The sequence below is a fragment of the Geotrypetes seraphini genome, chromosome 5 (assembly GCF_902459505.1).
Source record: "Geotrypetes seraphini chromosome 5, aGeoSer1.1, whole genome shotgun sequence".
NCBI classification, from domain to species: Eukaryota; Metazoa; Chordata; class Amphibia; order Gymnophiona; family Dermophiidae; genus Geotrypetes; species Geotrypetes seraphini.
In genome coordinates this window covers 25,745,266-25,765,967 of record NC_047088.1, presented here as the reverse complement: position 1 = coordinate 25,765,967, position 20,702 = coordinate 25,745,266, and the positions used below count along the sequence as shown (strand labels likewise).

The 20,702-nt window shown below is 43.3% G+C and overlaps 1 protein-coding gene across 1 annotated transcript in view; it reads left to right on the top strand.

Annotated features, from left to right (window-relative positions):
• The first annotated feature begins 10,186 nt into the window (after positions 1-10,186).
• The window catches only part of STAG2 (stromal antigen 2), a 613,131-nt gene continuing 602,615 nt past the window's right edge, over positions 10,187-20,702 (top strand). Inside the window, 1 exon segment of the mRNA XM_033944545.1 lies at positions 10,187-10,549. The gene's annotated coding sequence lies outside the window, so the exon portion shown is untranslated.

Here is a 20,702-nt window from a genome sequence, read left to right as displayed (position 1 = left end):
GGATTAGCTGGAGTCTTTGAAGACTTTTTTTTGATAGGCTTAAGTAGATGGCATTGCAGTAGTCTAATTTGGAGAGGATGATGGATTGGACAAGGATGGCGAAATGTTGTTGGCGAAAATAGGATCTTACTTTCCTCAGCATGTGGAGGCTGAAAAGGCATGATTTAGCCAAGGAGTTGAGGTGGTCATTGAGGGAGAGAGAAGAATCGATAATGATGCCAAGGACCTTGCTTGAGAACTCAAGCTGCAGTGCAGCGCCTGAGGGTAGTGCGAAGAGGGTGGGCAGGTGTTCTAACTTTGGGCCGAGCCAGAGTAATTTTGTTTTTGATTCATTCAATTTCAACTGTACTGAGAAGGACCAGGAATAAGGCAGAGAATTGTAAGAGACTGCTGGGGGGAAATAATTCCGTAAGGTAGTAATCTTTTCATTGAAAAATTTAGCTAGGTCGTTTGCGTATGGGGGGGAAAGGGGAAAGGTGGAGTCGTTTTTTGAGGTTAGGTTGCGCCAGATGTTGAACAGTGTACTATTTTGTTTTTTTGATCTGGTGATTTTATCTCCATAGAAATTCTTCCTTGCTTTTTTTAGTACTGTGTTATAGAATTTGATGTTGTCTCTCCAGGATTATCTGTCTGAAGGGAATTTCAATTTTTTCCATTTACGTTCCAGGGCTCGACATTTCTGCTTTAATTCCCTGTGGTATGGAAGATACCAGGGAGCCTTGCGGGAGTGGGAGATAGGTTTAGTAGACAAAGGGGCAAGAGCACGGTAGGTAAGGGTTACCCAATTATGAGGAATCTGGGTCGGCATGTTTAGGAAAAGGGGGGAGTTGGTTGAGAAATTGGGTCCAGAACAGTTCATTCGTGATTTTTTTGCGGTAGGTGATAGAGTTTGTGGGTCGGGTGGAGTGCCAAGATGAGACATGAAAATAGGAAGGCAGAAAGAGCCTAGAAGTTGATCAGACCAGTGGACATGTTCCCAACGAGCCTCTTCAGCAGAAGTTTTGTGTTCGGTCAGGTCAAGGAAGCTGATGATGTCTAGTGTATGCCCCTTATCGTGGGTAGGGGTGGGCGAAGGAGTGGTGAAGCCTAGGGAGGTGAGGAAGTCTTCGAATTCGATTGCATCCTTGCTGGTGTTATCGTCTAGATGGAGATTAATATTTCCAATGATCATTAATCTCTGGAATTTTAGGAAGGCCCTTGTTATGGTCTCGAGAACGAGTTCAGAGGATTTGTTCCAGGAGGTTGGTGGGCGGTAAAGTAACAGGATGCCTAATGGGTAGGGATGAAGTTCATCGTTGACTGAAGCTAACATGAATTCTAAAGAGGTATGGCTGCCCTTTTCAAGGAGCTGGACATCGAAGAATGATTTGTAAAGCAGAGCCAGGCCCCCTCCTTTCCGGTTGATTCTAGGTGAGATGAAGCCATAGTAGCCAGGGGGACAGAGTTCGTTTTGTGTGAATAAATCATCTTTCTCGATCCATGATTCTGTGATGCACAAGAAACCTGGATCGAAGTCTCCAAATAGGTCTTTTAGTATTTGGGTCTTATTGCGGACTGATCTGGCGTTACAGTAGAGTGTTGGGACTGGGGTGAGAGAGTCGGAAGTAAGGTTGGGTAGGTTGGCTGGAGGAACAGGCTTTAAAGAGGTGTGATTGACTCCTCGGTGTTTTTTGAAAGGGTGGGTTCTAGTGCGTACTAGTACAGGGATTCTGAGACCAGGGCAGACGTTGTTGGAGTTTGTGGAGTCGGGAAGGTTGGGGGGGAGAGGTTTTTGGCAGTGGGAAGTGTTGGTGAAAGAGCAGAGAAGGCTCTTGAACAAACTTGATGGGCTGAAGTTAGGACCCAAAGTGGTGAACTGGATTACAAACTGGTTGGCTGACAGATGCCAGAGGGTGGTGGTTAATGGAATTTGCTCAGAGGAGGGAAAGGTGAGTAGTGGATCGGTGCTGGGGATGATCCTGTTCAATATGTTTGTGAGCAACATTGCTGAAGGGTTAGAAGGAAATTTGCATTTTGTGGATGATACCAAGATTTGTAACAGAGTAGACACTGAGGAGGGAGTGGAAAACACGAAAAATGATCTGCAAAAGTTAAAGAAATGGTCTAATATCTGGCAACTAAAATTCAATGTAAAGAAGTAAAGAGTAATGCATTTGGGGATTAGAAATCAGAAGGAGTTGTATGTACTGGGAGGTGAGAAGCTGATATGCACGGATGGGAAGAGGGATCTTGGGGTGATAGTGTCCAAAGATCTAAAGGCGAAAAAAACAGTGTGACAAGGCAGTGGCTGCTGCCAGAAGCTCTTGAGGACCGGAGTTCCCTACCCCTGCTGTATCCCATTAGATTCAAGGAAGTACACTATCTTTTCTTTCAGCAACACTTCCATTATTTTTCCAACAACTGAAGTGAGGCTCACCGGCCTGTAGTTTCCTTCTTCATCCCTGTGACCACTTTTATGAATAGGGACCACATCCGCTCTCCTCCAATCCCCAGGAATCACTCCCGTCTCCAGAGATTTGTTGAACAAGTCTTTAATAGGACTCATCAGAACCTCTCTGAGCTCCCTTAGTATCCTGGGATGGATCCCGTCTGGTCCCATTGCTTTGTCCACCTTCAGTTTTTCAAGTTGTTCATAACGAACATGGTAGGAGGTCTGTGCCAGAAGACTTATGAGGAGAGACTGGAAACCCTGAATATGTATACCCTAGAGCAGGGGTAGGGAACTCCGGTCCTCGAGAGCCATATTACAGTCAGGTTTTCAGGATTTCCCCAATGAATATGCATTGAAAGCAGTGCATGCAAATAGATCTCATGCATATTCATTGGGGAAATCCTGAAAACCCAACTGGAATACGGCCCTAGAGGAAAGGAGGGACAGGGGAGATATGATTCAGATGCTCAAATACTTGAAAAGTATTAACGTGGAACAAAATCTATTCCAGAGAAAGGAAAATGGTACAACCAGAGGGCATAATTTGAGGTTGAAGGGTGGTCGACTTAAGAGTAATGTTAGGAAATTCTTCTTTACGGAGAGGGTGGTTGATGCGTGGAATGCGCTCCAGAGGGAGGTGGTGAAGAAAAAAGTGACAGAGTTCAAACAAGCGTGGGATGAACATAGAGGATCTCTAATCAGAAAATAATAGGTATACATTGAAGGAACTAAGGCCAGTACTGGGCAGGCTTGCATGGTCTGTGTCCCATATATGGACATTCAGTTGAGGACGGGCTGGGGAGGGTGATGGTTAAGATGGGCTGGAGTGAACTTTGATGGCGACTCCAGTAGACAGAACTTAAGCACTCTAATGGGCAGGGCTCTGGGTTTCTGACCCAGAAATATCTAAGGAAAAGGACAATTTAAATGAAATGATTAATTTATGGAGCATGTATGGTTGGGCATACTGGATGGACCATTCAGGTCTTTATCTGTTGTTATCTATAATAATAAAATGCTAAGCACACATGCGCACTCTCACTGCGTGCTTCCCTGATCCCTGTTCTGTTGGGCTGTAGCTGTAGGAGTGCGCATGCACACCAGACAAGCCTCCCTGCTCTCCACCTCTCCACTTTGCGGCTGCAGAAACGGCCCCACACTCATGGCTTCAGGCTCATCCAGCTCCAGCACAGCAGAGAGTCGGCAGTACAGATTAATCAGTTTCTCTTTCCTTCCCGCGATCCAACCGGCTCACTTAGGCCCTTCCCGCCCCCCCTTCCCTTCCCGCGGTCTCGACTCCAGCAGCCTGCAGCACTGTACATACGCTGCTTCGGGGCCTTCTACTGCCCTGATTTACTCTGGCATGTCCCTGATGACATCATCAGAGATGCGGCAGAGCAAATCAGGGCAGTAGAAGGCCCCGAAGCAGCGAGTGTACAGTGCTGCAGACGCTGCTGGAGTCGCAGATTTGTTGGGACCGCGGGAAGGGGGGGGCGGAAAGGGAGCCGGCCAGACCGTGGGAAGGAAAAGGGGGGGGAAGGGGAAATGTTGCTGCTGCACAGGGAAGTAGTGTGGGGGGAGGGAAATGGAGGGGAAATAATTCAAACAACTTACTCTGTGAAACTTCCGTTATTACACAAAAAAAGGTAGGTGACGGATATGATACCTCCATACACACTGTGAGAGAGACACACAGGAACAAAAAAACCCTTTAAAGACAAGGAGCAATAGAGAAAGATTGAAAAAAACAAACAAATTAAAAACAGTGGACAAGGAGAGAGAGACACAGAAAAAAAACAAAACACACATATAGCAGCCAAAGAGACAAACACCAAAACAAACACAGACAGAAAGACCAAAAGTAAGAAATACAGACAGCAGCCAAAGAGATAGACAGAAGGTGACAGTCAAAAGAACACACAGAAGAACAGGGGTTTAAAGAGACAGATTTAAAGAAAAAAACAACAACTTTGGACAAGGAGAGAGAGACAAACAGAAAAAAAAGACAGGGGCTACAGAGACAGATTAAAAGAGACAGACACCAAAACAAAGACAGACATACAGCGGCCAAGGAGAGAGAGACAGAAAGAAAGACAGACACACAAATCTATCCTAGCACCCGTTAATATAACAGGCTTAAAGACTAGTTTACTATATTGCTATGTTTTTTTTTACTATGCACAGAATTCCTCTCCTATGTTTTCAGTTGTAATTTTGTTTAGCTCTCCAGTGAGGTTTTTCTGGGATGTTAAAGGGATTCCTTAAGCTGATATATGAGGGATTTTCAAAAAGTTTCTACACTTTTTATTTTTTAAACACTATTTATTAAATATCTCAAAAGCAAATTACATCACTTTTCCGCATAATCACCCTGTTTTGCCTTAGTCACATGACATTCTAGGACACACCCTCTTACCACTTCTCTTGCCCCCAACCATTTCCCATCAAAATATGAAAGTGCAGAAACGTTTTGAAGAACCTTCATGCATAACGGTTTTGATATTGTCAGTGGAAGTGGGGGTTTTTTTTCAGCTACTTCTGGCATTATTCCTGGATGTTCAATGTGAGGCCATATCTAGGCACCAGCACTAAATAGCCGTAATCCAGATTTATGCAGCTGGCTACTTCTGTTGCAGTTAAGGTGTGATATTCAACATCTCATAAAGACAGGATGACTTTTATACAGTCCAATTTGACAGCTAAACTTAGGCCAGTGGTCTGAAACCTTTTTAATGTTTTTGGCCGCAATGTGAATATGAGAAAACTCAGGCCTTCAAAAGTCTTCAAGCTTACACATGCTGCTAATTTTGTAAACCACCTGGACCTGCTTTTCAGACTGGGCTTTAAATATTAAAAATTAACACTTCAAAGATATATTTAACAAACTCACTTTATTTTGGATTGCCAACAGTAGTGAACAAAGAAAACAGCACAAAGGCATGAAGAACTGAGACTTAAACGTTCTTTATTCAATAAGTGTTACTATCTTGGAAATTCCATAAATGAGACACCTAAGACATTTATGATTCTTTGCTGATGCTGTTTGCAGTCAAGTGGACAAGATAGAAAACGAATTAAATAAACGTGTTAATTTCAATCCCATCCTCCCCAAAGAGCTCAGGACAGGTTGCAAGTTAACATACATAATATACAGGTTACAACATGCCATAGTTATAGTACTTCTTTTTTTTTCTTATACAAGTTTTTATCCTAACTCAACACATACTAGGGATCTAATAACAATATCTGTAAAATACAGCTTACAAGTTAAAGGGTCCTTCTACTAAGGCTCGATAAATGCTAACGCACCCATTATATTCTATGGGTGTGTTAGCATATAGTGCACGCTAATCTTTAGCGCGCTTTAAACGGACCTTTAAATTGGTCAGTTACAGTACAAGATTTTACAAGTTTTTATCCTAACACGACACGTACCAAAGATCTTGTATCAATGTACATCTCTTTGTAATCTATCGGTCATGGGAGTTAGGTCAAGGGATCTTATCTGCGGGGGTCGGTATGAAGTGGGCGTAGGAATGTCATTTGGCAGTTTGCAGTTGAGGGCATGACCAGGGGGGCGTTTTGAGACATATTTCATCCTGGGAGCAGAGAGACCTGTTCGGTACGTACGGAGGAAGCCTGGCCGTCACTTAGCCCAGTGCCAGGCTGTGCAAGGATTTGAACGCTAGCATCAGGCCCTTGAAGACACATTTTACAGGATTTGAAAAACACTTCAGCCAACTGTTTGAGAGCTGTAATAGAAGACTTTGGGGGGGGGGGGAGGTCGCATGGGGCTACATGTTGGAGATCACTGATGTGGGTGGTTAAGTGCTGACCACTGGCAATTAACTGCACAAATGTCAACTTTGCTCATGGATCTCCACAAAATAGCTGATGGTTAAACAGCACTAGGAAGGCTGCCTGGAACAGTGGCGCCCCAAACTGCACTGGTATAACTGGAATATTTATTTATTTAAAAATGTATATACTGCCTTGTAGCCCTTTCAGGACCAAGGGACATATTTGTCCCATAACTTTAAAATCCTATAAATTTTGATTGGGATAGTCTACAGTTCTAAATTTGATATGTACGGATTCCATATGATACTGCCTTTATGTAAACAAACTGGTTCCGACATTCATTCATTAGCGTCGTTGCTAGATTGACGAGAAGATTCACTTGCCACACTGTCCATAAGCCAGAAGTGTGATTTTTTAAAATAAAAATAATGATATTTCAAAAAAAAAATCAATTTTTTGGCATCTGCAAGCCCTTTTTACCATAAAAATGTCGTCAAAACCACAAAAATTGGCCTACGATCCTTATGGTCCTGAAAGGGTTAACTATGCAGTTTACAAATAGACTTCAAATAACACAGTGGGGTAACCTGCACCAAGTGCCCATGGTTATAACCCAAACTTTGATGAACAAGAGGAGGCTGGATTGATTTGGACAACGGTTTTACTAAAGGACTATTTTACAAAGCTGCAATAAGCACTAATGCATGCTTGCCATAACTCTGGTCATTTTCATATGGGCACATACTAAAATATTTTTTCCTTTTATTTTGTGGAGGGGGGGCATGTCTGAGGGGTGGAAAGTAAGCACAGTTATACAATTTGATTAGTGTGTCAGAATTGCTGCGCTAACCAATTAGCACAGATTTACTCCCCCACACTTTTATGAAACTGCAATAGCAGTTTCTAGTGCGGGGAGCCGTGCGGAATGGCCTGCACGGCTTCTGACGCTCATAGGAACTGGATGAGTGTTGGGAGCAGCGTGGCTCCCCGTGCTAGAAACTGCTATTGTAGTTTCGTAAAAGGAGGCCTTAGTGTGTCAGTCCCTACACTTACAAAATAGGAGGCAGCAGAGGCTCATGTGGGAATGGAAAAATTAGTGCAGGGCCATTAATGAAAAAAAATCTGGAATTTGACCATTTGATTCCTACCATAAAAATGGTCTTAGTGCAGGGGTCTCAAAGTCCCTCCTTGAGGGCCGCAATCCAGTCGGGTTTTCAGGATTTCTGCAATGAATATGCATGAGGTCTATTTGCATGCACTGCTTTCAATGCATATTCATTGGGGAAATCCTGAAAACCCGACTGGATTGCGGCCCTCAAGGAAGGACTTTGAGATCCCTGTCTTAGTGTATGGCAAAGACTCACCTAAGGGTATGCTAAGCTTCTTTTTGCCTCAGTTTTGTGAAAGGGCCCCTAATTTTGTTGGCTGTTGAGATGATTGCAAACTTGGTAATAAAATACAGCAAAAGCCCTGTGTGTTTGTTTAACCATTTAGATCAGGGATCTCAATGTCTCTCCTTAAGGGCCGCAATCCAGTTGGGTTTTCAGGATTTCCCCAATGAATATGCATCGTAAGCAGTGCATGCACATAGATCTCATGCATATTCATTGGGAAAATCCTGAAAACCCAACTGGATTGTGGCCCTCAAGGAGGGACTTTGAGATCCCTGATTTAGATATGTAAAATGCAATAGGGATGATGGATTCAGTACTATTGAACAGTGGTGTAGTAAGGGGAGGGGGAAGGGGGGTCCACCCCTGGTGCCATCTTGCTAAAGGCGTAGCACCACAGCTCCTCTCCTTGCCTTCCCTCGTACCTTTTTAACTTCCCTGGCATGAGGTTGCTGCCCACGTCAGCATCAGCATTCTCTCTCTGATGTCACTTCCGGGACCCGCGCCTAGGAAGTGACACCAAAGGGCAGGCCGACACTGATGTGGGCACACTGTTCATGCTGGAGGTTAAAAAGGGGCAGGAAAGGGGGGGCACCCCCCCACCCCTGGTGCCGCTCACCCCTTACTATGCATTGCTATTGAACATGCTTGGGACAAATATGGAGGGCAGTAATGGGTAAAGAGCTGAAAGGTCAAGTAGAATGTAGGAAATGGTATTGGATTGTGTAGTAGGAGGGAAGCCTGCTTTAAATCTAGAGAAAACTAATGGGTTCTTTAATTAAGCTATGGTAAGTGCTAGGGACTTGCTCAGACATCCTGCAGTAACCCTCTCTTTTACTAAAGTAGGCAGCGTGGGCATCGTAGCATTTTCAGCGTTGTACTCAGCTGCATGGCTTTGTAAAAGGGGGCCTAAGTTCCAAATCTGCACATAATACCCCCAAGCTAAAAAATATTTAAAAAACTTTTGCATGAGGGAATGTCTGCTTTAAGATCTTCTTGAATGCTATACTGTTATAACTTTGAGAAAAGCCTGTATCTCACGTTAAAAAAAAAAAAATTGATATATTGTTGGTGATTTATAAGAAGCTCCTTAAACTTTCATTTCTCATTTTCTCTGTTTCTCATTAGGTAAATATTGGAATTCTATATGCGTCAGAGCTGTTACCGTGGCGGCTGGTGCTAAAAACGCTAGTGCGGCTTTGTAAAGGAAGCGGTTAGTCTCGATCTGCAGATGTTTACTATCTTACTAAGCAGAAGTTATATGAGCAGCTGCATTGGTTAATAACACAAGATAAGAGCACATATGATTTGGGGGATAGAGCAAGCTTAGAAACATGATGGCAGATAAAGGCCAAATCACCAATCCAGTCTGCCCATCTGCAGCATCCACTATCGCCTTTCCCTAAGAGTTCCCACATGCTTGTCCTACGCTGTTTTGAATTCAGTCTTTGTCTCCACCACCTCTACTAGGAGACTATTCCAGCATCTACCACACCTTTCCGTAAAAAAAAAAAAAAAAGTATTTCCTTAGATTACTCCTGAGCCTATCACCTGCTAACCTGATTCTAGTCCTCTTGCTCTGGAGTTTCCTTTCAATTGAAAGGCTGGCCTCATGAATTTTTTGCTACAGAGGTATTTACCCGTCTCTATCATATCTCCTCTTACATTACATAATTACATAGATTCTTATATACGCAACGACCTCCTTTCCTCGAAAATACACATATTAAGATATTTTAAGTATCCCCGTACCATTTTAGTTGCCTTCCTCTGGACCTACTCTATACTATTTATATGTTTGTTGAAAGTGCCGTCTCCAGAATTGCACAGAAGGTTGGGAAGAGTTGGTGCAGGGGAAATAACACTTGGGGGTTTTTAAGTAAGTGGAGCTAGAGGGAAAAGGCTAAACCATGCTTGTACAAACTACGAGCGAGTTGCAGAATTGGGAAAACTCTGCAGGCTTTGAGTAATAAATAAAAGATAATTATTGCTCATAGGTAGTTAATGTATTATTTTGGCACAGTGGTATACACAATTTACAAATACTCTATAAAAAAATAAGTTAAAATATAGGAATAATAGTAGCATGCATAGTTCCAGCTACAATGAATATGAATGAGATAAACTTGCATAAGTGAGCTCCATATATGGATTAGTCTATCCCGTACGCATGAATTGTGGCTATCCCGAAAGCGAAGGGACTGCTGGTTATTTCCATAAACATGCAACGCCCTGCCCTAGGGCACAGCACATAGGCACCTCCTGCAGAGCAAACACTTCTCCCCCAGAACTCAATATATTGTAATACGTAAACACACACGAGCTAAACAGATCGTACGAGGAGAAAGAAATGGGCTGAAACAGAAGCCAGTAAACCAAGGCTTTAACTATTCGATTGCACTAGCTTGACCACAGAGAAGCGGCAACCAAGACCGAACGCATGCGCACCAAAATTGCTCCCTTAAGCGTTAAGGTCCAAGCACGCAGAGCGCAAGGATACCAGCGCCGTCCATGCGTCAGCAAAACGTAAGCAACTGGTTCCAGGCTCCGCCCATTCCTGAAAGAAACGCAAACGAAATCGATTACGGCACCTCGCGCCTAACCGCGCTTCCCGCCGCCAGCCGGAAGATGTCGCTGGCCCCCAAGCCTGGGCTCTCCTCCGTTTACTGGCCGGCAGGTGGCGCCTGCGCGCTCCATTCGCCTCCGAGTCGCTGAACAGTGAGCAGTCAAACAAATCCGAGCGCCACAAACCGCCTCTTTCAAACATTTTTTTTGATCTTCCTAATTAAAATTAGCCTTGGGGGGGGTGAGAAAATTTAAAAAAAAAAAAAAAAAAAGCGAGCCTTCGACGCAAGCCGCGGGACGGAGGCCGGCGTGTGCGTCTCGGGAGCTGGAAGAGCGCGGCAGGAAGCCTTGCGGGGAAGAGGTAAGTTGTTAAAATGGCGGAGAAGCTTCTGGAAGTTTGGAGTGTTATTTTGGTGGTTGTGTTGTAGCGCGTCATGTTGTTTCTGTGTCGGGAGAGAGAGAGAGAGACTAGGTGGCAAGATGGAGGACGGGCCAAGTGGGGGGGAAACCCCCCGTTTCATCCCTCTGTATTACTCTCCCCCCCTCCTCCCCGAGCCTTGTTCCTCAGGAAGGAAAAAAAAAAAAGTCTCGTTAATGCGCAGAGTTCCCCCTCCCGTCCTTTGGTTTATTTTTTTTTGTTTTTGTTCGGCTCACTCTAGGCCTTGGCTGGTTAGAGGCGTCCAGGCCTTGGTGAGCGAAGTGAAAATGGAGAGCTGCTCAGTGTGTGTGTTTTTTAACCTCTGGCAAGATGGAGGGCTTTTTTTGTGTGTGTTTGTGTCTTGTTTTTCTTTTTGGCTCCTTAGATCAGTCCCGGGGTTACCGGTCGGCGTGAGGCTTCCCTTCTCCCAGGGCCGCCGGGAAGGAGCGGAAAATGAGCCGGGGGGAGGGAGGGATTGGGGGGGGGAAGAGAGTTGAGGGAACGGCGAGAACGGAGGTGGGCGGGGGGTCCTCGCGGCCCGACCTCTACAGGAAATTTCCTCGGAGCAGCAACATCAACCCCCCCCTCCCCCGCCACCACCATAAAGAAAGGGTAGTGGCTGGAAATTTCCGCTCCTGTTTCTAAGGACGGGCCTGGGTCATTTCCTGGTTCGGGGAGGAAAGAGAGCAACTTAGTTAATGGTCTCTTTCCATCGAAGTTTTTCTCTGTTTTCAGACGCCGCTGCTGTTTTTTTTTTTTTTTCCCTCCCCCCCCTCCCTTGTGGTGTTTTGCCCAGTGGACAGACAGCGTGAGTCGCGTTGAAGCTTTTTATCAGCTGCCTTTTTTTTTTTTTTTTTTCTTCCTTCTGATCGGATCATTCCCTACCTTTTTGGCGCCACTTAAGTTTTACTTAGCTTTCGTCCCTCACCCAGCCCTTTTTGCTCTTTTCTTATTATATATACACTCCAGGATTGATGTCATGGACACCCCCCCCCAAAAAAAAAAAGTACAGTGTCTGATAACAATCCCTGTGAATGTTTTATTTCTTTTTGAACTTGGACAAGTTTTATAGTATTCCCCAATCTCTGTGGTCGATTTTTATTATATACATATATATATTTTCGTTTTGTATTGTGACTGATAGACGGCAGCGTTAGTTCTTTAAAATACACAGACATAAATGTTATTCTCACAAGTATGGTAGAGGTTTTTGATACTGTGTTTGGTTAAGAGCTACAATGTATCCTAATAATTTCTATCTCCGCCTTTAGTGTCCCCAAGTTATGTTTGTTGTAATTTTTTTGTTTAAATCTCGTGTGAGGTTGTTAGTGTTTTTTGTTGTTTTGACCTCTGCCCCGAAGTTTTGGTCTCCTATATTCTTTCTCTCCCACCACCGTTGCACTTTTTAACCACACCCTGTTTGTATCTCTACATGCGAGTTAATATTTGGAGGGGAGGGGTTATGGGGTGGGAGTTATTTGACCTCTGTTAAGTGGCTAGAGAAGGAGAAATAACCGTTCCTTCCGTTTGTCACCTTTGCATTTCCTAAACGCGAATCCACAACAAAAAGGTGACTGACTAGAAGCAGGGTTACGCTTTCCTTGTTTTCCTCTGGTTAGTGTCAGGGAGCGCGCGGGGAGGGGTGTAGGGTTACTCAGCTGCGTCATCGCTGATGGGACCTTCAGCTCGCCTTGTTTGTTCCTGTCCTCTTTTTTGGAGGCGTTGATTGGTGGACCGAGCTGAGGAGGCGTGGCTCCAATGTCGGGGGCGACAGCACGGGCTTGCTAGGTAGTTTTAAGCTTGCATGGCTGTCAAGAGTTGTATACAACTTCAGAGCTTCATTTTGGTGGTTCGACAGTCCCTTTTTTCACCTTTTTCGTTAATTGTTAATTAAATATATAGTTCGTTTTACGCTTTATTGCACGGTTTTGTTTTTTTTTAAAAAACCTGACACTGCTCATATAATAAAAAATAAATATATATATTTTATTGGTGGTAGTCATTTCCTGGTTTTCAACAACGTTTAGTCCTTGGATCTGGATTACATGCTGGTTCTAATTTTTTATTTACTTGGGGAGAATTAAGTAAAGGAATGTTTAGCAAGGGTAGCAAGGAGGTTTTTCGAGGCTTTCTCCCTCTATTAGTTGGTGTAAAGGAGCAAGCTTTCTTTATCTGTCAGCCAGTCACAATGTAGTGCCTCCATTGCACAGATCTTTTGTTTGTGGTTTTGGTCATTTTTTTGATTATTGGCTGGTCTCCATTTTGGTGCCTCTTTGGATGATGATTTTACATGCATAAAATGTGTCCTGCCAAACTGAAGTCTGCATTTGGTAAAAAGATCTATAATCTTTTGGAATTTTATTTTTGTCAGTATCTCTTTTGTGATGTAATCTCAGTAAGTCACACTTACCATTGTTCTCAGGCATTGCTGGTGAAATGGATCCTTTTTCTTTCCTATTGTTATATTCCAGATTTCACATACAAACAGAGAAAAATGTTGGCAGATAGGCCATGTATGGTCTTTATCTATTCTGCCTAACCATGCCATCTACTAGCCCCTCCTGGCATACAGTGCAGTTGGAAAGACAGTGGAATGATAAAGATGTTATTTTGTTTTGCTGGTTAAGGATATACTGCCAAGATATTTTAGCTGTTCCTACATATTCAGCTGGTTTCTACCCAGTAGGTAATTGGCTTTGACTGCTGGTTCCAATCTGCATAATCTTAGCCTTAGGAATGAAATGATAAAACTATTGGCCATTAATTTTCAGGAGATGTATTTGTATCTAATTTTCAGGAGATGTATTTGTATCTATGATGCATACTTTACTTGAAAACCAGGCTTATATGTGCTTTAAGAATTTGACTTAACAACTTCTGAATTCAGTTCCTGAGTTTTTGATAAATGACATACAAAATGCAAATCTTTTTTTAGGGGAAACTGTATTTTCTAGAGCAAGGGGAGTTATGGTATAGAATTTCAAGGTTGTAGACACAGGGAATGCGAAGAAATAGTTTTTTGGTAAGAGCTTCAACATGCTATCTGGTTTTCATTAGTACCAAAATGAAACTTTTTTTCAGGATGGATGAAAGCATCCAAAGTGCTAAGAGTAGCATAAGAAGACATAGGATAAGCACTAGATTTCATTATGCAGTACATACAGTCTTAAATTTTGTCATCTTTTGTGTTCTTGGTGGAAAAGTACATTAGATCTTAATTTTTTCCCTTTAGCTTCCACCTTTCCAACTTCTAATTACAAAACTCTGTAATAAGCCAATGCAGCAGCAATAGTCATTAGTAGAGAATGACATGGGGACAAATTTTTTCCCTGTCCCATTCCTCTAAGCTCTGCCTTCACCACACAAGCCTCGAACACTTATGATTTTAAAATGTTTTAGGCTTGTGCAGATAAGAATGGAGCTTGCAGGAATGGGGCAGGGACGGGAAAACAAGTTCTCGTGAGGACAGGGAAAAATTTGTCCCCATGTCATTCTTTACTCAAGAGTTCAACTTTTAGTTCCCTGCTTAGCCTATCAGTTGCCCAGGTTTCTACTAGGACTTACTTCAAAACAGACAACCTGCCAGTTAATTCCATTGTCATTCCTGTTGAGCATAATGGACACCTGTGCACACTGAGGTACTAGTGTTTCATGTTAATTTCTTTGGTTATTACTGTATAATACTTCTCAAGGTATGACTTGAACATACTAAGAATACGCCTTGATATGCTGTCCTTGCTGGGATTCTAGGGTTCTGCTCTTGCCTTGTTTTCTTCCTATCTCCCATCGCACTTTAGTATATGCAACAGTGGTTCCTCCTCCACAGACATCCTGATATCAATTGGTGTACTTCAAGGTTCTGTCCTGGGACGTCTTTTCTCAATCTACATCTGCTGCTTGTCTGACATTGTCGCTTAGATGTCTCGCTGCCATCTAAAGCTGAATATGGCTAAAACAGAGCTGCTCATCTTCCTGCCTAAAACTACTTTCCTACTTCCCCAGTTCTCTGTCTCTGTGGACAAAATTGTCATACTCTCTGTCTTGTCTGCTCGCAATCTTGGGGTCATCTTTGACTCTTCTCACTCCTTTTCTACTCAGATACAACATATCGCTAACACATGCTGCTGCTTCCTCTATAACATTACTAAAATTCAACCCTTCCTTTCCGAGCACACTTCCAAAACCCTTATCTATGTCCTCATCACCTCTTGCTTAGATTACTTCTACTCTCAGGTCTTCCGCTCAGCCATCTTTCTCTCTTCAATCTGTCCAAAATTCAGCTGCATGACTCATATTCCGTGAGAGCTGCAATACTCGCGTTGCCCCTTTCCTAAAGTCACTTCATTGGCTTATCATCCATTTCCAAATACAATGCATTCACTTGACTGCCCCTCACTATCTCTCTTCACTTATCTCCCCCATGTCCCCCTTCCCTGCTGAACTGATAAGTCCTTCATTTGTGCCCTTCTCCTCATCTGCTAACTCCAGACTCTAGCCAGGATTTTCAAAAACCGGTGTTAAAAAGCTAACGCAGACGTTTTGATACCGAATCTAAAAACCAGAGACATTCTTAAAAAGTTATGCATTTAAATAAGATCAGTGGACAGCAGCAAAGATTTTCTTTATTTGCATGCGCCCATCGCTGATGGATACATGCGCAGATAAAACCTGTAAAAAAACAACCAAAAACGCACATTCTTACTGCCTCTGTGTTGTGATGCAGCGGAAGAGATGCCCACTCTCTCTTGCTGCATCACAACACCTTCTTCCCTAAAATCCTGGCTGCTAACCCCCCCCTGCAGCAGGAGAGATGCCCACTCTCTCCTGCAGCAGGAGAGATGCCCACTCTCTCCTGCTGCACTAAAAAGAATCCTGTCTGAACGTGTCCCCCCTTCCACTGTGGGTAGTTTAGTGCAGCAGGAGAGAGTGGGCATCTCTCTTACTGCCGGGGGAGGGGGGTCACGACCAGGATGTTAGGGAAGGGGTGTTATGAATCAGCGGAGAGAATGGGCGTATCTCCCGCTGCATCAGAACACAGATGGGTTTTCTAGCAGTCTCTGACACTGACCAGCACCCCTGGACCAGTCGCTTTTTTTATCACCAAAAGCCGATGCCGCTTTTTGAGAATGGCTCTGCATTTTTTAAGAATCCACTGGAGGAGGGTTCAGTTCAATGTTGAAGAGCCCATTTGCATGTCCGTGTTGGAGACTACTAGAAACCTTGCTAAAGATGGAAATAATCCGTTTTGATAATCTGCCGCTAAACTGCGTACAGGCTAAACCGCCAGAAAACAGTTTAGCGACATCCATTAAACTTTTGAGAATCTTGCCCTCTGTCCTTTCTATCTTGCTGTGCTGTATGCCTGGAAAAAACTGTCCGAATCCCTATGGTGGGCTCCGTCTCAGGCAGTGTTCATGTCCAAGTTAAAAGTCCACCTCTTCGACACTGCATTTAACTCTTAACTTCTTTCACCTTGGGTTCTGCATCTCCAACACTATATATCATGTCTGTCCAAGTTAGATTGTAAGCTCTTCTGATCAGGGACCGTCTATTAAATGTCAAAATGTACAGCGCTGCATATGCCTTTCAGTGCTATAAAAGTAGTAGTAGTGTTGGTTCTTGCTGCTATGAACTGTGAAAATGGAAAGGTATATTTTTTGTTGTTAGATATCAGTGAATCTTTGAAGTTTAGTTTCCTGAGTCTTTACCTTTTTTTTTTTTTTTTCTTGGAGAAACAATATTAAGAGAACACCTAAATATATTTCTTAATGCTTTCTGGTTTGTGAAGAAATAAAGGTAGAAGCATATATGGTAACATTAATGCACAGTTGCAAGCTTCAGCCTTAGTTCATTCTAAAGCAGGAGTTCTCAATCTAATCCTTGGGACCCATCTTGAATATGCATGAGATAAATGTGCATGCACTGTCTCCATTGTATACAAATCTCTATCATGTATATTTATCATAAGTATTCTGAAAAGCTACCTGGCTGGGTGTGTCTCAAGGACAGGGTTGAGAATCCTTGTTTTAAAATAAGTGCCATTTTTCTTAGTGATAATCAAAAATAAACATATAATGGTAATTCAGATTATTTGTTCTGAAGGGTGTCTGGTATGTTTGGTGTTGGAAATTGTTTTTTGTTCCCACTATTTTTATAGTTTTGGGAGCACACAAACTAATTTTAAATATTAAACATTTGTTTCTGTTTTCTGAATGTAGGGTAGTTGGGTATCGCTTTCCATTTTTCTGCATAAGGACCTGTGGCCAATTAATTTTTTTGTTTGTAAAGCAAACAGCATTATAACAGCTCATTTTATTTGTTCTGTCTGCAGTAGAGTGGGGTGCTCAGTATCAGCCTGTACTTTATCTCTGCTTAATTTTTCACATTCCTTAGTCTTATTCTTGCTTATCCAGTTATATTTTTGGTTTAGTGGTTGGTGCATGTGTCACCTCATGTGCGTTCTTAAATTTTATTCCCTGGCTTTACTTTTTAGCTGTGTTTGTCCTATTCAGGCTTTACATATATTAGTGTGCCTTTTGATTGAGTGCTGCTCAACTTGACCATCTGTGACAGGATGAGATCAATCTAGGCTGCACATCCCCTCCAAAGGGAGAAGATTTACAGCCTGCAGAGTAAAGACACAGACAGAATTAGTATCAAGTTTATTAATTAAAGATGGTAATTAAAATTCAGTCCTTGTTTCAGGAGCACTGTTTGCCCTTTTCTCTTCTGTACTCCAAAGTTTCAGCATTTAGACAGTCACTTTATAACCAATTTCACATCACAGCTGTTGCTTCACATTATTAGTTTCATAACAAATCACATGGCTTACACTTAAGAGCTAACTCAGAAACATCTGCAGTTATTTATTTTCTTTAATTTCAAGCATATCCTTGCCAGCATATACTTTTAATTTATATTATATTTTATTTTTACTTGCAGTATCATATTTGTTAAGCATCCCAAAGTTTATAGACTACTATACTTTTCTATTAAAATATTAATCCCTATTGCTAGAGCACCCCAATTGTATTAATAGTGGGGTCAAGCTAACAGGAAGTATTTTCTAAACTTTACTAATCTGAATGAAATAAAATGCAGAATAAAAAGAACAAGAAATAGTTATTTTGTCATGGGATATTATTATAAGAGTGTCATGTACTGGAAGCATAGTGTGACCATGTGACTGGGCCGAGTGGTATTACCTGTCGCATCTCCACACACCCAAGCACCTCTATTCTCCAAGTCTCTGCTAAAACACAAAATATACAGGATTACACACAGTTCTTAAAACATGTGACCAGGTATTCCCAATATCCTGGTCATCCCAAGGTCCTCCCTGGACACATCATTCTCCTGGGTCCTCCCTGGACTCAGACTCTCCTGAGTCTTTCCTCCGACCCTATATTAACATAGAAACATAGAACATGACGGCAGAAAAGGGCCACGGCCCATCTAGTCTGCCCACACTAATGGCCCACCCCCTAACTACCTCCATGAAGAGATCCCACATTCCAATCCCATCTTTTCTTAAAATCTGGCAAGCTGCTGGCCTCAATTACCTGTTGTGGAAGATTATTCCAGCGATCAACCACCCTTTCGGTGAAGAAATATTTTCTGGTGTCACCATGAAATTTCCCACCCCTGATTTTCAACGGATGCCCTCTTGTTGCCGTGGGTCCTTTAAGGAAAAAGAGATCCTCTTCCACCTCAATACGGCCTGTGACATATTTGAACGTCTCGATCATGTCTCCCCTCTCTCTGCGTTCCTTGAGTGAGTACAGCTGCAACTTACCCAGTCGTTCCTCATACGGGAGATCCTTGAGACCTGAGACCATCCTGGTGGCCATTCACTGAACCGACTCAACTCTCTGCATATCTTTTTGATAATGCGGCCTCCAGAATTGTACACAGTATTCCAGATGGGGGTCTCACCATGGATCTGTACAATGGCATTATGACCTTGGGCTTACGGCTGACGAAACTTCTACGGATACAGCCCATGATTTGTCTAGCCCTGGATAAAGCTTTCTCCACTTGATTGGCAGTCTTCATGTCTTCGCTAATGATCACCCCCAAGTCACGTTCTGCTACAGTCCTTGCTAGGATCTCACCATTTAGGGTATATGTCCTGCATGGATTTTTGCTGCCAAGGTGCAGGACCTTGCATTTTTTGGCATTGAAACTTAGTTGCCAAGTCTTTGACCAATGCTCCAGCAGGAGTAGGTCCTGCGTCATACTGTCGGGCATTGAGCTTTTGTCAGGCACTGTGCTTTCATCTGTTGTGCGGTTGCCTACTATGTTGCATAGTTTGGCGTCATCGGCGAATAATGTAATTTTACCTCGAAGCCCCTCAGCCAAGTCTCTTACGAAGATATTAAATAGGATAGGGCCCAAGACCGAGCCCTGCGGCAGTCCGCTGATCACCTCTGTCGTATCGGAGAGGGTACGTTTACCACTACCCTCTGAAGTCTACCTCTAAGCCAGTCCATAACCCATTATTCCGCCGGTTGCCACTGTCCCTGCTGGTCCCTCCAATGGATGCTTCTTAGATCCTGGCTAGACAATGACATGGGGACAAAATTTTCCCCGTCCCCTTGAGAACTCATTTTCCTGTTCTGTCTAGTTCTTTTTTCTGTCCCTGCCCCATTCCTGCATGCTCTGTTCTCATCTGCACAAGCCTCAAATACTTTAAAATCATAAGTGTTTGAGGCTTGTGCGGTTAAGGCAGAGCTTACAGGAATGGGATAGCGACAAAACTTGTGGAGATGGGGAAAATTTGTCTCCATGTCATTCTCTAATCCTGGCCAATGCTCCCAATGGTCCTCTGATGGCTCTAGGTGCCATCACCAGTCTCTCTGCTGATCAGCCACCTGACCCCCTTGGCCTCTGTGAACTGTTCCAGCTGCCTCTTGTGGGGCTGCTGACAATCCCTTACTCCCTGGCCTTTTGGATCCCCACCACATGGATCAGTCTTCACTGATCCCTCCCTCAACTTCAGGCTCTACCGGGCCCTCTGGCTGCTTTTAGCTTGTTCCTGCAGACCCTACCACCAGGGCTGTGGAGTCGGAGACAATTATGGGTATCTGGAGTCGGAGTCATTAAAAATGTACCGACTCATGATAAATTTAAATTATAATAAAAAAATACAGCAAGTTCAAATGTAGATGTAGAAAGTGACAGACAGATATTAGAGTGAGACAGTTCTGCAAGTATTGGAGAAAGTGAGAGAGAAGAGAATAGATATTTTGAATAATAACATTGTTGAAGAAGAATCAAAGCATATTACTATTCAACATTTGCGTTGTACTGTTCATACTCTGCAACTTGCAATAAAAGATAGATCGAAAGATTGTCATGCAGCTACTCTAATTGGAAAATTAAGGCAAGTAACTGTTGCAGCCAGGGCCCTTAAAACAGATGCCATTTTGAAAAGACGTGCAGGAAAAGGAGCCATTTTGGATTAAAAAAACACGCTGGAGAAGCACTTATTTGATGGTAAAGCGTTTGCTTGAACTAAGACTTTCTTGAAGAACTGGACAATGAAAATGTTTTATTACCGTATTTTTTTGCTTCATAAAATGCACCTGACTATAAGACACACCCACCTGTAGAAGAAGAAAAACCAAGGAAAAAAATTCTGAACCAAATGATTGCCCTGTCCCCCCTTTGGTGGTTTAGTAGTAGGCTGGGACAGGTTACAGGGCACATCTAGTGGTGGTTATGTCTAATGGTAGGCACATGTAGTAGCAGACAGCCAGCTCCCAGTGCCAAGCCAACCAGCCCCAAAGCAACCCCAAGATAACTAGCTAACCCATCCCCAAGCCAGCCAGCCCCAAGGTAGCCAGCCAACTAGCTAACCCACCCCAAGCCAGCCACCCCCAGTCAACCTAACCAGTCCCAAGCAAGCCAGCCCAAAGGCAAGCAAGTACCCCCCGGTACCGTTTTTTTGCCATCCTGGCGGTCCAGCGCGATTTCTGTGCTCCTTCCTCGGTTCCCCTGTTCTCTTCTGGCAGCATCAGCAACATAGTGGTGTATGAGGCAGGCGCGCGCTTTTTGCGTGCCTTCGCACTGCACTCCGAATGACTGCCTGTCA